This window comes from Pogoniulus pusillus, chromosome 15 (assembly GCF_015220805.1).
Source record: "Pogoniulus pusillus isolate bPogPus1 chromosome 15, bPogPus1.pri, whole genome shotgun sequence".
Lineage (NCBI taxonomy): Eukaryota > Metazoa > Chordata > Aves > Piciformes > Lybiidae > Pogoniulus > Pogoniulus pusillus.
Window position 1 is genome coordinate 3,417,578 of NC_087278.1, and position 16,159 is coordinate 3,433,736.

The following is a 16,159-nucleotide window of genomic DNA, read 5'->3' on the forward strand; positions in this document are numbered from 1 at the left end:
ACTGTAATATACAAGGTAAAAGTAATAAAGAAATACAAGACCCCTTCCAGCAGTCAGGCTGCCCAAAAGGGGCTCCCAACCACCCCTCCACCTTTTTTCCACCCTTTTCCTTATCTCAGAATCTCTCTTACATGCAGGGTGTTCTGGAAAGGTCAGCAAGGGGTGTCAGAAGCAGAATGATTAGCTGGAAATGTGCAGGTTCAGGCAAAAGAGTTAACATGGCAACAAACAGCCAGGCAGAGACTGCCTTATCTTTGTGTCTTTGCTTTTATATGTCCCAGCAGGATGAATGGGTAATATAGACATCACTGTTATTTTCTTTCCACAGCAAATGATCTAAATTCTCTCATGAAGATATTCCAGTTAGCCTCAAACCAGCAAATGTACACAGCAGCTTGCAGCAGAAGCAACCTCTTGGCAGTCTCAGATCCAAGTAGGATGTTGTAAGTCTTTCTAAGGGAGTGCAAACAACTTAGGTCACCTGTGAAAGAGTGCAGATCTCTGAAAACAAGTGTGATGTTTCCCAAGATTGGGCAGGACGGGGTGCTAGGTTGGCCTGGATGATCTTAGAGGTCTCTTCCAATCTAGTTGATTCTTTGATTCCATTTTCTGCTGGAGGTAATGTACTAAAATAGTCTTCAAGAGTAGCTTCATGGAGAATAAATTATAGCAATTCGATCTGAGTGTAAGAAAGGCTTTGTCTGAAGAAGAGAGGGCTCCAAGGAGACCTTATTGTGGCCTTCCAGTACCTGGAGGGGGGCTACAAAAAAAGCTGGTGAGGGACTTTTTAGGGTGTCAGTAGTGATAGGACTGGGAGGAATACTAGAAGTAAGTATATTCAGATTGGACATTAGGAAGAAGCTCATCAGCATGAGGGTGGTGAGACACTGAAACAGGTTGCTCAGGGAGATGGTGGAAACCTCATCCCTGGAGGTGTTTAAAGCCAGGCTGGATGAGGCTCTAGACAGCCTGATCTAGTGTGAAGTGTCCCTGCCCATGGCGAGGGGGTTGGAACTGGATGATCCTTGAGATGCCTTCCAACCCTGACAATTCTATAATTCTATGAACTGTTGGATGGGTCATACCACAGGAGGAATAAGAGAGGTTTGGCACAGCTGTATACATATAAAATTGCTAAGGCTGTTTCTGGAGGCTGTCCCTGGAAATGTTCAAGAAAAGACTGGGTGAGGCACTTGGTGCTATTGTGTAGTTGACTGGCTAGGGCTGGGTGCTAGGTTGGACTGGATGATCTTGGAGGTCTCTTCCAACCTGGTTGATTCTGTGATTCTAAGATTCTAGCACTACCATTGCCTTGCTGATGTGACAATCAGTTAATGGATCATCCACAACCCTGCTTTGAGTTGTGGATATAAGTACTGCATTATGAAACAAGAAGCTGAGGTGTTCTTTTAGTTTGAGAGGGGATTGAGGATGGAAGGATCTGTACACAGAGAGAGAGAGATGTGGTGTGTGAGGCTACAGTCTAGTGATTAAGGATGCTGGGATGAAGGTTGGACTGGATTATAGAATCAACCAGGTTGAAAGAGACCTCCAAGCTCATCCAGTCCAACCTATCACTCATCCCTATCCAGTCAGCTAGACTATGGCACTAAGTGCTCATCCAGTCTTTTCTCGAACACCTCCAGGGACGGTGCCTCCACCACCTGCCTGGGCAGCCCATTCCAATGGCAAATTGCTCTCTCTGTGAAGAACTTCCTCCTAACATCCAGCCTAGACCACACTGACAAGTCCTTGTCTAAACCAAATCCCTCAGCACATCTAATCACTGTGATTCGCTAGGGCTGGAAAGGATCACCAGGATCAGCCAGTCCAACTTTCACCCCAGCATCCTTCGTCACCAGACCATAGCCTCAAGCACCACATCCACTCTCCTTTTAAACACCTCCAGGGACAAAGACTTCAGCACCTCCCTGAGCAGCCCCTTCCAGTGCCTGACCACCTGCTCAGTAAAGAAGCTTCCTGCTTTCTAGGATACTTATTCCCACAACAGGGAGGGTGTCTCCTTGGTTCTTCATCCCTGGAAGTAGCTCTGCTCCTGAAGGGTATTAGAAAGGGAGCTGTGAGGACATGCTGTGGTGTCAAACAATGTGGACACTAGAAGCACTCAGAACTGATAAAAATTTGGGCCTTACTCTTTGGCCAAAGTCCTTGAATTCTCTGCAGAATTTTCTGTTAAGTGCAAGACCAAATCACAGTGAGGAGCTCTCCACTTTAGGGCTGATTTCATTAGCTTTATGCAGGACAGTTTCATTGCAGTCTTTGTCCATAGGAAATGAGATCAAACCAGGAATACAATGCAGGGGGACAGGGAGGAGTAAGCAGGCAGCGGTGATGAGGAGCCAAAGAAAATATCAGTGGGTTAGTAAAAGCTACATAGCTCTGGAACCATTCCAGCCCTCCTCTGCACAGAATCCTTTGTGAAACTCAGCATTGGCTTCTGAAAGTCTCTATTCATCCAGCCACTGAAGGAGATCATGCTAATAGGCTCCAGGATCACAAAAACACTCACCACCTGCTGTCATGAGTGCAGGTCAGGCTTTGTTTGCTGTGCTGAATGCCTTTTTTTTCTTTTTTCTTCTTTAAGAACTGAAGTGTAGGTGTATATTTGATAGAGTTTATGATTCTTGCATTTCAGGGTTTAAAAGGAAGAAAAGCCCCTAAAGGTATTGTCCATACTTTTCCAGCAGACACAGGAGTTGAACTCAGCAGACATTCCTGGAAATCTCTATGCAAATGTGTGGACAATAAACCTGAATCTAAAAGACATAGATTTAAAATCAAGGCCTATTAAATTTAAGCTGAGCTTTGTCATTGAATGTGGTGCCACTTGATGTGGTGCATAGGGATATGGTTTTAAGGTGAATCATAGAATCATAGGCTGGATGTTAGGAGGAAGATCTTCACAGAGAGGGTGATTTGCCATTGGAATGGGCTGCCCAGAGAGGTGGTGAATCACTGTCCCTGGAGGTGTTCAAGAACAGACTGGACGAGGCACTTAGTGCCATGGTCTAGTTGACTGGATAGAGCTGGGGGATAGGTTGGACTGGATGAATCTTGTAGAGTAGGGTTATAGTTTGGACTTAGTGATCCTGAGAGTCTTTTCTAGCCTGGATGTTTCTGTGATTCTGTGGTTTTTATTAAGTAGTTGTGAATCATCTGGGCAGACATGAACATTCTCAAGTTTTTTGAATGAGTGCATCTAAATGAGAGGCTGAGGGAGCTGGGAGTATGCAACCTGGAGAAGAGAAGGCTCAAGGGTGACATCATTGCTGTCTATAACTACCTAAAGGCAGGCTAAAGCCAGGTGGGGGTCAGTCTCTACTCCCAGCAATCAGCAACAGAACAAGGGGACACAGTCTCAAGTTGTGCAGGGGGAGGTCTTGGCTGGATGTTAGGAGAAAGTTGTTGCCAGAGAGAGTGATTGGCATTGGAATGGGCTGCCCAGGGAGGTGGTGGAGTCACTGTGCCTGGAGGTGTTCAGGAACAGACTGGACAAGGAATGTAGTGCCATGGTCTAGTTGACTGGATAGGGCTGGGTGCTAGATTGGACTGGATGATCTTGGAGTTCTCTTCCAACCTGTTTGAGTCTATGATTCTGTAAACACTCAACTTCTTAATTTAATGAAAGATTTGTATTTAATTTCACATTAACAAAATGGATCTGCAATTTTCTTAGGCTTGTTGGAAGCGAAAGCCCCACATTGGTAAGCAGTCTGTCAAATTCCTCCTTTGAGAGGGATAGGAGAGAGTCTGTGATGTAAAATATGTTGAGTGCAACATGGTTTCAATTTATTTAATTTGATTCATGGTAACCCAGGACACTCAAGAGTGTCAAATTCTATCCTGAAATAAATCACTAAGTTTAAAATGTAAACCTTATTGTGCTAGTTTCAGGCTAACTGGAATATCTTAGTGAGAAAAATTAGATTGTAGGCTGTGAAAAGAAAACAGTGGTGATGACTACTTCACTCATAGGCTTGCTGAGATGTATGAAAACAAGAACAGAAACATACATAAGAGAGTGTGTGTGAGAGCCTCTAATTGTTGGAGTCAGTGTCTCTGCTTTTTCTCCCCAGGTCTTTGCTGTGTAACCCAAGTAATTCTGCTTCTAACCCTCCTTGCCCATCCTCCAAACTCACCTTGACCATAAGGCAAACTCTGGGATAAGGTAGAAGGGTGAAAAGAAGGTGGAAGCCTGGTTGGGAGCAGCCCCCTCCTGGGGACTCTGATTTCTGGGAAGGCTGTTGTGTTTCTGTATTACTTTTTAACTTGTATATTTCTGTACATAGCTGTAAATGTTGTAAGTATCTGCTTATAATTTGCTAAGCTGTGAATAGAAAGCTTCATTCCTTAACTTCCAGCTCGGCTGACTCTAGTCTGGGTGATTTCATAAGAGTGGAGGGGCAGGTAACTTTCAAACCATCACAATTAGATAGGTAAGTAGATAGATAGATAGATAGGTAGGTGGGTAGGTAGATAGCAAGATAGATAGATAGATAGGTAGGTGGGTAGGTAGAAAGATAGATAGATAGGTAGGTGGGTAGGTAGATAGAAAGATAGATAGGTAGGAAGGTAGGTAGGTAGATAGGAAGGTAGGTAGATAGATATATAGATAGATAGGAAAGTAGGTATATAGGTAGGTAGGTAGGTGAATAGGAAGGTAGATACATAGATAGGTAGGTGGGTAGGTAGATAGATAGGAAGGTAGGTAGGTAAATAGGAAGGTAGATACATAGATAGGTAGATAGGAAGGAAGGAAGGTAGGTAGGTAGACAGATAGATACGTAGGTAGGTAGATAGGTAAGTAGATAGATAGATACATAGGTAAGTAGATAGATAGATACATAGGTAGGTAGATAGATAAGTAAGTAGGTAGGTAGATAGATAGATAGGAAGGTAGGTAGATAGATAGATAGATAGATAGATAGATAGGAAGGTAGGTAGATAGATAGATACGTAGATAGATACATAGGTAGATAGGTATGTAGGTAGGTAGATAGATCAATAGATAGATAGGTAGGTAGCTAGCTAGATTGATATAGATAGGTATAGAAGTCTATTTGAAATGCTTTTGATGTTCAAGGCACCTAATGAGTCTTGCATGTGAATCAACAGACAGCATTTCCCTTTTCACGCTTGATCTCATGAGCACTCATTTTAAGCCTTCAGTTCCTTAGTGTGGTTGGGATAATAGGAACTTTTTTTTCTGAGGGATATAGCGTGATAAAAATTAAATTAAAGCAGTGCTTGAAGCAACAGATGTAAACACCTCCTGAGGTATCACATGCTCTATTCCAGCAAGAGCCCAGCTGCAAATGATTTGAAAACTAAATGGTGCTTTTACATCAACACTGTTAGACAAAAATGACTTATTAAGTAATTGCTATTGTGACATAAGCTTTATGCAGTAGCTGAATTACTTGGCACAGCTAAAACCTCGAGCTGCCTTGGGAATTTATCACATTCTTTAATTTTCTGATTGATTAAATGGATTATTTGACATTTTGGCAGAGCTTTGAAATCGCAGCATAACAAAGACTCCTTTCATTGCTCATTATTTGCTCTCTTCAGGCTTAGCACAGAGTCTTTGAAATGAAAGGTTTAAGGTGCTTCTTTCCTGGGTAATTTTTGTTCCAGTTCAGGTTTTTACTAGCAGTGTCACATTTCCCACTTAAATTCCCCTACTGTGTAAATGCAGTTGCTTATAATGACAGTGTAACCTATGGAGATAGGTGATCTCGAAGGACACTTTTGTGACTGAAGGATTCAGCACCACTACTTTGTTATCAGCCTCTTAACCCTTATACCACCAGCATTTCTGGAGGGGGGGAAGCTGAGCAAAAGAGGAGGCATCTCTGTTCTATTTGTGACAGTGTTCAATTTGCTGCTGTCCTGGGTGGAAGTAAACAGCAAGCAGACAGTTTTGAGAGACAGGATAGAGCCAGCCAGGTAGGTGGGAGGTCATCTGCTAACATTAGCTTGACAGCAGTGAGCAAATGTATTGCCTGACAGCACTTAGTGTCATTAATGAGCAGTAGCCAGACAAAACTCTCCTGCTTTCAGCATGTCTGCGTAGTGCTCTCTAGTGTAAAACAGCTCATGAGGACAAGCAGAGTGTTATAGGATGTTCTACACCATGCTTAGAGGGAGTGATTGGCATTGGAATGGGCTGCCCAGGGAGTATCATAGTATCATATCATAGTATCATCAGGGTTGGAAGAGACCTCACAGATCATCAAGTCCAACCCTCCACCACAGAGCTCAAGGCTAGACCATGGCACCAAGTGCCACATCCAACCTTGCCTTGAACAGCTCCAGGGACAGCGACTCCACCACCTCTCCGGGCAGCCCATTCCAGTGTCCAATGACTCTCTCAGTGAAGAACTTTCTCCTCACCTCCAGCCTAAATCTCCCCTGGCACAGCCTGAGGCTGTGTCCTCTCGTTCTGGTGCTGGCCACCTGAGAGAAGAGAGCAACCTCCTCCTGGCCACAACTACCCCTCAGGTAGTTGTAGACAGCAATAAGGTCACCCCTGAGCCTCCTCTTCTCCAGGCTAAACAATCCCAGCTCCCTCAGCCTCTCCTCATAGGGCGACACAATAAGCCACAATAAGGTCACCTCAAAACCTTCTCCTCTCCAGACTGCACAGCCCCAACTCCCTCAGTCTCTCCTCACAGCAGAACAACTTCAGCCCTTTGCTCATCCTTGTGGCCCTTCTCTGGACACCTTCCAGCACATCCATAGCCCTCTTGTAACAATGGCTCCAGAACTGGACACAGTACTCCAGGTGAGGTCTCACCAGAGGGGAGCAGAGGGGGAGGATCACTTCCCTCACTCTGCTGCCCACACTTCTCTTGCTGCAGCCCAGGCTGTGGCTAGCTTTCTGAGCTGCAAGAGCAGGAAATATGACTGCACTTCAAACAAAACCTGTCCCACCTCAGTCATTTCAGTCTGCACTTGCTAAGGGCTGGCAGCAGTCACTGCAGCTCGGCTGACATGCGGCAGACTGGATCGCAGGGCTGAACCCGGGGCAGAATGTCAACTGCATGCTTGAATCCTGCATATGCAGCAAGTCCTAGCAGTGACAAAGTCATTACTGACTTGATTTAAAACGAAAGAGACCAACCCCCCCCCCCAAAGGTTTTCCATCTTACCTATAATGAGCTCACAGAGCAGATGTATTTAGTGTAAGACTACTTAAGCCGTGGCTCTAGAGCTGAAGTCACTCCCTTTGGGTCACATATCTGTGTCTGATGTGTCTCAGCTCTAAAAGAGCAAGGCCCTTGGGTTTCATTGCCCTCAGAGCAGTGCCATATGTATGATCAGCCACCTGTGTTTTAGCACTGGTCCTAGCCCTGTGAGTAATGACACCTTGTTGTAAATGTTAGTTCCCAGTTTATTTTCTCATCTCTGTATTAGCATAAAGCTGTTAACCACCATGAGGAATGGGTTGGAGTTGATTGTAAAGTTGGTGAAGGAAGGTTGTAATTTTAGACTGCTATAGCCATGTAGTAACTACAGCAGAGTGCTCAGGGGGCCAAGAAAGCCAACAGCATCCTGACCTGGATCAGCAACAGTGCAGCCAGCAGGAGTAGAAAAGTGATTGTGCCACTGTTCTGGGCACTGGTGAGGCCACACCTCAAATGCTGGGCTCAGTTTTGGGCTCCAAGAAGGACATTGAGATGCTGGAGCATGTCTAGAGAAGGTTAACATAGCTGACAAAGGGTCTGGAGAAGAGGCATTGTGAGGAGCAACATGAGGGAGTGGTGGTTGGAGTCTTTAGGCTGTCAGGTAGTGATAGGACTGGGGGGAATGGAACAAAGATGGAAATGGGGAGATTCAGCCTGAATGTTAGGAAGAAATTGTTCAGCATGAGGGTGGTGAGAGCCTGGAATGGGTTGCCCAGGGAGGTGGTGGAGGTGTTTAAGGCCAGGCTGGATGAGCCTGTGGCCAGCCTGATCTAGTGTGAGGTGTCCCTGGCCATGGCAGGGGGTTTGGAACTGGCTGATCGTTGCAGTCCCTTCCAACCCTGACTTATTCTATGACTGTTTAGTCTGGAGAAGAGGAAGCTGAGGGGAGACCTCATTGCACTCTACAACTCCCTTGAAGGGAGGTTGTAGTTAGGTAGGTGTTGATGTCCCTAGTATCAGATGACAGAATGAGAGGAAATGACCTAAATTGATGCCAGGGGAGGTTTAGATTGGATATTAGGAAAGTTTTCTTTACTGTAAGAGTGGTCAGAGATTGGCACAGGCTGCCCAGGTTGCTGGCAGAACATCCCCACCACGCCCAGAAGCATTCAAGAAACATGGACGTTGCACTTCAGGACATGATTTAACAGCCATGGTGGTGCTGAAAGGAGGTTATGGCCAGGTGGGGTTGGTCTCTTATCCCAGGCACCCAGTCACAGAACAAGAGGACACAGTCTCAAAATGTGCCAGGGCAGGATTAGGCTGGATGTTAGGATTAAATTCTTCACAGCAAGGGTGATTGGCATTGGAATGGGCTGCCTGGGATGGTGGTGGAGTCACCATCCCTGGAGGTGTTTAAGAGGAGGCTGGCTGAGGCACCTAGTGGCATGGGTGAGTTAATGAGAAGGGTTAGGTGATAGGTTGGACTCGATGATCCTAGAAGTCTTTTCCAACCTGGTTCATTCTGTGATTCTGGGCTGGGCTGGCAGTTGGACATGATGCTCTTGCAGGTCTTTTCCAACAGAAACAATTCTGTGCTTCTGTGGTGTTTTGAAATCCTGCCTGAAGGTGACACAAGTCCATTTTCTACCATTTCAACTCTGTCTTTAGTGTAAAACCCACCTTGGCTGGTTACACCTTCATAAAAATTCCAGCTCCTTTCTTCTGCTTCCCTTTGCAGTGTCTGTCTCTAGTCAGCTCAGGGCAGACATGCACCCTCTGTAACCAAAGTACAGCCTCAAGGCTTGTCTGGATGCATTCTTCTGTACCTGAGCTAGGTTATATGGTCCTGCTCTGGCAGAGGGGGTTGGACTCGATGATCTCTTTGGGTCCCTTCTGACCCCTGTTATCCAGAGAGGGAATTCTGCCACTTTACTCTGGTAAGACCTCACCTGGAGTACTGCATCCAGGTCTGGAGCCCTCAGTATAGGAAGGACATGGAGCTGATGGAGTGGGTCCAGAAGAGAGCCATGAAAAGGGTAAGGGGGTTGGAGCCTACAATGGGAGGCTGAGGGAGCTGGGGTTGTTCAGCCTGGAGAAGAGGAGGCTCTTCAGAGACCTAATAGCAGCCTGCCAGTACCTGAAGGGGGCCTACAAGAAGGATGGAGAGAAACTATTTGCAAAGGCCTGTAGTGATAGGACAAGGGGCAATGGCTTCAAACTAGAGAAGAGCAGATTTAGATTGGGTGTTAGCAACAGGTTCTGCACCGTGAGGGTGCTTGAGCACTGCAACAGGCTGCACAGAGAGGTGGTTGGGGCTCCATCCCTGGAGATATTCAAAGTGAGGCTAGTGTGAGGGGTTATGCAAATCTGATAATCTGTATTCATTTTGATATCCAGGCAATGATTGTTAATAGCTATGAAGACTGTTTATTAACATTAAAACTCACCAGGAAACTTACAGGCTCAAAAAAGCACAGGTTGGGGATTTATACAGGCAGGGCAGAGGCAAAAGCAGAGCACTTATTTCTTACAGTGGCAAATGCAGATATTATACTGGAAGAGGCTTTTAAGTATTTACTCACAAAGTATAAATCAGACAGTACCCAAAGTTGTGCCAGGGGAGGTCTAGGCTGGATGTTAGGAGGAAGTTGTTGGCAGATAGAAGAGTGATTGGCATTGGAATGGGCTGCCCAGGGAGGTGGAGTTGCCATCCCTGGAAGTGTTCAAGAAAAGCCTGGATGAGGCACTTAGTGCCATGGTCTAGTTGACTGGCTAGGGCTGGGTGCTAGGTTGGCCTGGATGATGTTGGAAGTCTCTTCCAACCTGTTTGATTCTATGTTTCAAAACACATGGAACTCTGTCTTGTTGGCCACTGAGACTTGATTCTTCCCAGACTTCTTGGGAAAGGAGGCTGACAACCTCTGACCTTGTCTCCTGGCTCCTCTGGATGACCTGTGTACCTCCAGGACTTGTAATCTTAGCAGGAGACTTACAGGTGCAGTCAGGATGTCTTGCAATGTGCAGGCTCAGCACGATGTCTGGCTGGCTGTGCAGGCTGATTGCATGCAGGCATTTAGAGCCTGTTCCTGGTAAGCTCTCCAGGCAAATTCAGGATGCAAAATGAGGAAGGAGCAGCCCCTGTGCTACTTGCTTATCCCTGTGTGGCTGTTTGAGCTGATTTTCTAGCTCAGACATAGGGGAGAGGTGAACATTCCAGGTACAGGCTATATAATGGCAACAATGGATAAGTTAATATCATTTCATTGGAGCATCAAGAGCTTTATGCCTAGAAGCACAGCTTGTTCTTTCCCCCACCCTTGCTGGCTTCTGCTGCTTGGGCTGCAGCTGCCTGCTATCTTCCCCGGCTGCTGCTGCTTTTGCTGCTTCACCACTTCTTGACCCTTTCCCCATCTTCCTTAAGGTTATTATATTTTTTCTCTAGTAGTTTATTTCTCTTTATACTGTTATACTTCCACTGTGAGAAATACAATTTCATCTTTCCCTGACTTTCAAAACAAATCTGCATTGTGGTGAATTTGTTCTACTGAGGGAAGGATCCACCCTAACTAGGGACACTCAGTTATCAATATCCAGACCAAGACTAGTGGAGCATTGGACATAGATTAGCCAATTGGAATGGTCCCTGGAGGTGTTCAAGCAAAGCCTGGATGAGGCACTTAGTGCCATGGTCTAGTTGACTGGCTAGGGCTGGGTGCTAGGTTGGACTGGATGAGCTTGGAGGTCTCTTCCATGCTGGTTGATTCTATGATTCTAATCACTTTGCCAGGACTCATTATATTAGGTAAAGCCAGGGCTTGTGCTATCCCCAGCACAGAGGAGGAGAGGGGGTGGGTAGGGGGACACGTCTGGGCACAGATAAGCCCATGTTTGCCCCATCAAGCCTACCACCATAGCTAGACAGGGCTCTGGGCAACCTGGTGTAGTTGAAGATGTCTCTGCTGACTGTGGAGGGGTACTGGACTAGATAACCTTCAGAAGTCCCTTCCAATCCAGCCCATTCCTGGGCTTCAGAACGAGCAGAGCTCAGCCCAGATTGCAGGATCTGGTTTAAAACGCCCGCAGCGTTTGTGGCGTATCTTGCACTGTGGATGTATCTGAGTGTGAAAGCCCTGATGTGTTAGTTCTATCCAGAGTAAGTGGGAGCTAATGAAACCTTTTATTAGTAAAGTTTAGATAATTACCTGGGTAATTGTACAGACAAATAATTCAGGAATTTGAAATGCTTTATTATGTGTATAATGATACTTTGCTCTCTTTAAGTGCAGCTTAACGTGTTAATTACAGACACCCAATGGACTTGCAAAAAGTTATTTTAGTGATTATATGTTATTAATTCTCCAGGGAGACTGCTTTTTGGAGCAGCACAGGCAGAGACATTCAGACAGCAAGCCAGCTTCCAATAGCAGCACTTAAATCAGGCAACCAGCAATAGAGCAAAGGGACACAGTCTAGGGGGAGGGAGGCTGGTGGGGGAGGTCTAGGCTGGATGTTAGGAGGAAGTTGTTGGCAGAGAGAGTGATTGGCATTGGAATGGGCTGCCCAGGGAGGTGGTGGAGTCAATGTGCCTGGAGGTGTTGAAGCTAAGCCTGTCTGGGGCACTTAGTGCCATGGTCTGGTTGCTTGGCCAGAGCTGGGTGCTAGGTTGGCCTGGATGATCTTGGAGGTCTCTTCCAACCTGCTTGATTCATAGCAAGAGTGATTGGCATTGGAATGGGCTGCCTGTGGAGGTGGTAGAGTCACCATCCCTGGAGGTGTTGAATCCAATCCTGGCTGGGGCACTTAGTGCCATGGTCTGCTTGATAGTCTAGGGCTGGGTGCTAGGTTGGCCTGGCTGATCTTGGAGGTCTCTTCCAATGTGGTTGGTTCTATGATTCTAAACATTAAAAAGCCCTAAATGCTCACCAAACACATCACAGCCTCTAGGGTGGGGTTTTCTTTTTTGCTTGAGTTTTTTTGTGTTGAGTTTTGTTTGCTTGTTGGTTGGGTTTTTAGGGGTTAGTTTGTATTTGATTGTGTTTTGTTGTCTTGGTTTTGCTTTGATTAATTTGTTTTTTTCTTGTAGTCTTGAGACCATTTCAGTTCTTCTGCCAATAGGACTTTACCTGGCTTTAAGGTAGAGCAAGTGACAGGACACTGCAATCCTAGTAGGAAGGTACACACCAATGCTTATGAGGATGATCAGAGGGTTGGAGCTCCTCTCCCATGAGGACAGGTTGAGGGAGTTGGGGCAGTTCAGTCTGGAGAGGAGAGGGCTCCAGGGAGACCTTATTGTGGCCTTCCAGTATCTGAAAGAGGTCTGTATGAAAGCTGGGGAATGACTTCTTAGGCTGTCAGGTAATGATAGGACTAGAAGGAATGGAGGAAAAGTAGAAGTGGGCAGATTCAGATTGGATGTTAGAAGTTCTTCACCATGAGAGTGGTGAGAGGCTGGAATGGGTTGTTCAGGGAGGTGTTTGAGGACCTATCCCTGGAGGTGTTTAAAGCCAGGCTGGATGTGGCTCTGAGCAACCTGATCTAGTGTGAGGTGTCTCTGCCCATGGCAGGGGGTTTGGAACTGGATGATCCTTGTGGTCCCTTCCAGCCCTGACAGTTCTATGAGTTGATTCTAACTTCCCTTCTGACAGTTCCTGTCCTAGAGTTGCTATTCTTCAAGTTCTCCTGGCTGTAGCTACCTGCCAAAGAGAAGAGCTCCCTCAGTTTTGCAGGTCATTAGCATGTACCAGTCTTTAATCTCTGATAGCTTTTCCTTTTCCACTGATACATCAGTGAAGCACTTCATAAAAGCAGAACACAACAATCCTGCAAGCATTTGTTCACATCCTGCATTTGATCCTGGGCCAGGGGTAAGAACATTGACCCCTGTGCCATTGGACTGTTGCTGTGTGACAGAATAATTGATCTGTTGCAATGGTGAGGTTTCATGGGGTTGTTGTGATTTGCTTTCTTTGGGGGTGATGGGGGGGGGGGCAGGGGGGAAGCTTGGTGGTTTGAGGGTCGAGTTTTGAAGTTGAGGAGCATTTCTGGTGGATTTCTGAATAAAGGAAGGCAGAACTGTCTGAAAAACTGAGTCGTTGCTGATGGCTTCCTGGAGACAGCTCAGTAAGAGGGTTTGGCATCTCTGTGGAGTTTGGAAATGCCAGGGATGTACTGATCCTTTTTAGGATGTGGTTGCTGAGCACCAGCTTCATACCAGACAGCTTGGAGCTGCATGCCACACCAGGACCTCAGAAGTCCCCTTACCATTTCTGTGCAGGTGGGAGCAGGGTTACCTGCACGCTGCTGTCATAGACACCTCCAAGACCTTGCTTGGGGCTCACTGGTGAGTTGTTACTGGGGAGAGGGAGATAAGTCTTGAAGCATGACTGCATTAATACCCTCAGCTGTGCCTCTATTCCATGTAAATGTGGAAAGAAGTTGAATAACACCAAAACAAAGATAGTTTCTTCTCATCATCTGAGCAACCTGTGTTTTAGACAGCTCTCCTGTGGAGATGTCTGTCCACAGTGCTGTGTCCTGCTGTGTCATATTCCACACAAATAAGCTGTGAAAGTAATTTTAGATGGAGGCAGAGGAAGAGAGAAGTGCAATGATTTCTTGGTGACAGACAGTGAAGCTGCAGTCATGCACAGCAGAAATTCAGCTGAGGAGGCTGACACCTCAGCTCTGTCATATCTGAAAACTCCACTCATCCCTTTATAAACCAAGTTATGGGTATCTGTTTGAGTAGTTCAGATTACACTCTAGCCCTACCTGACCTTAAATTTGATAGGTTAGGTACATTTGAGTTGAGTAGGCATCTTCTTTCCTTGACACATGAATTCTTCTTCCTTGACACATGAATTCTTCTTTGCATTCACTATATTTAAACCCATGGTGTAGCTGGTCAGGAGACACTCATGGTCAGAGGCATTCATCTCACTTGAGAATATGAAAATGTGGGGTTTTTTCCCCCCTGTTGTATTATCACAGCCTGGCATTGTAGTGACAGGATGAGGGGTAATGGGTTTAAACTGGCAGAGGGGAGATTTAAACTGGATGTTAGGAAGAAGTTATTTGCAGTGAGGGTGGTGAGACACTGGCAAAGGTTGCCCAGGGAGGTGTTCAGGATCAGGTGAGATGAGGACTTGAGCGACCTGCTCTAGTGGGAGTTGTCCCTGCCTATGGCAGGCAGTTGGAACTGGATGATCTTTGAGGTCTCTTCCAACCTAAACCATTCTGTGCTTCTATGATTGCCTGGTCCCAGGTTTTGCTTTGGTGGAAATTCCAGCTCCTTTAGATAAAAAGGGCAGCCCAGGGAGGTGGTGGAGTCACCATCCCTGGAGGTGTTCACGCAAAGACTGGATGAGACACTTAGTGCCATGGTCTGGTTGATTGGCCAGGGCTGGGTGCTAGGTTGGCCTGGCAGAGCTTGGAGCTCTCTTCCAACCTGCTTGATTCTGTGACTCTAAATAGGTAACATGCAATTGGTTCAGCAAATATGCAGATCACCATTCTGTGGCATTCCAGACCTGCCAGGCTGAGAAATAAATACTCTACTTATGTTATTAGAAAACCTTAATAAGTTTGTATGCAATGGTTCACTCAGGATTATCCTAGGCATGTGGATATCTATCATGATATTGCTGCATTTAATACACTGACAAGATGCATACCTCATTAAGCCAGGACAAACTTTAATAGCCAATACTTTAGGGCAATAAATCATTGGAGCTTCTCTAACCAAGCAGAAAAGTTCTTGCAGGTGCAATAACAACACTGATTCCCCAAGCTGATGCCAGGTGGGAACAGCTTGGGAAATGCAGGAAATACCCTAAGGGATAGAAATTGTGACAGGTTTCCAAATCTTGCTTACAGGGATTCCCAAAATCCATTTGCTACAGCAGCTAAAAGGGTCGAAATAGGGTATTAATTGCCAGAGCATGAATTGCTGCATCAAGCTCATCCAATTTCCATTGATTTGAGAAAGGATCTGACTAAAACAGAAGGAAGCAAAATATGATTTCTACCATTTCTCTCAGTACAAGCTGGGGTGGGACTTTTTGGGATATCAGGGAGTGATAGAACTAGGGGGAATGGAACAAAGCTGTCTAGATTTTCAGACTGGATGATAGGAAGAAGTTGTTCAGCCTGAGGGTAGTGAGAGCCTGGAAGGGGTTGCCCAAGGAGGTGGTGGATGCCCCATCCCTGGAGGTGTTTAAAGCCAGGCTGGATAAGGCTGTGGACAGCCTGGTCTAGTATGAAGTGTCCCTGCCTATGGCAGGGGGTTGGAACTAGATGATTTTTGTGGTCTCTTTCAACCCTGACTGATTCTATGATTCTGTGGTCTCGTACTGAGAACATGCTGAGAGTGAGCAAGAGAGGTTGTCATCTGTCCTCTGCTCCTAGACTTTGTTTCTCTGTGGCTCGATGGATAATTTTTCCATGCTGCTGTTGAGAGTTCCTTGAGGATGCCTTCAGCAGAGGGGAATTAGATACAGAGCATATGACACAGTCTTCCACAGCATTTTCCTGGAGAAACTGGCTGCTCCTGGCTTGGACAGAGGTAATCTTCCCTGAGTCAAAAACTGCCTGGCTGGCTGAGGCCAGAGAGTGATGATGAATAGAGTTAAACCCAGTTGGCAGCTCACCACAAATGTTTTTTCCCAGGGCTGAGTACTGGGGCCAGTTAATCTTTTAATGTCTTCATCAACAGCCAAGGCCAATTGTATGAGATTCAACAAGCTCAAGTGCTGGGTCCTGCACCTGGGTCACAACAGCCCCAGGCACCATTACAGGCTTGGGGCAGAAGAGCTGGAAAGCTGCCTGGAAGAAAAGGACCTGAGGGGAGCTGTCTGGCTGAATATGAGCCAGCAGTGTGCTCAGGTGGCCAGAAAGGTCAGCAGCATACCAGCCTGCATCAGGAATGCTCTAACCAGCAGGATCAGGGGAGTGATCATGTTCCTGTGCCAGGCACTGGTGAGGCTGCACCTCCAATACTGGGTTCA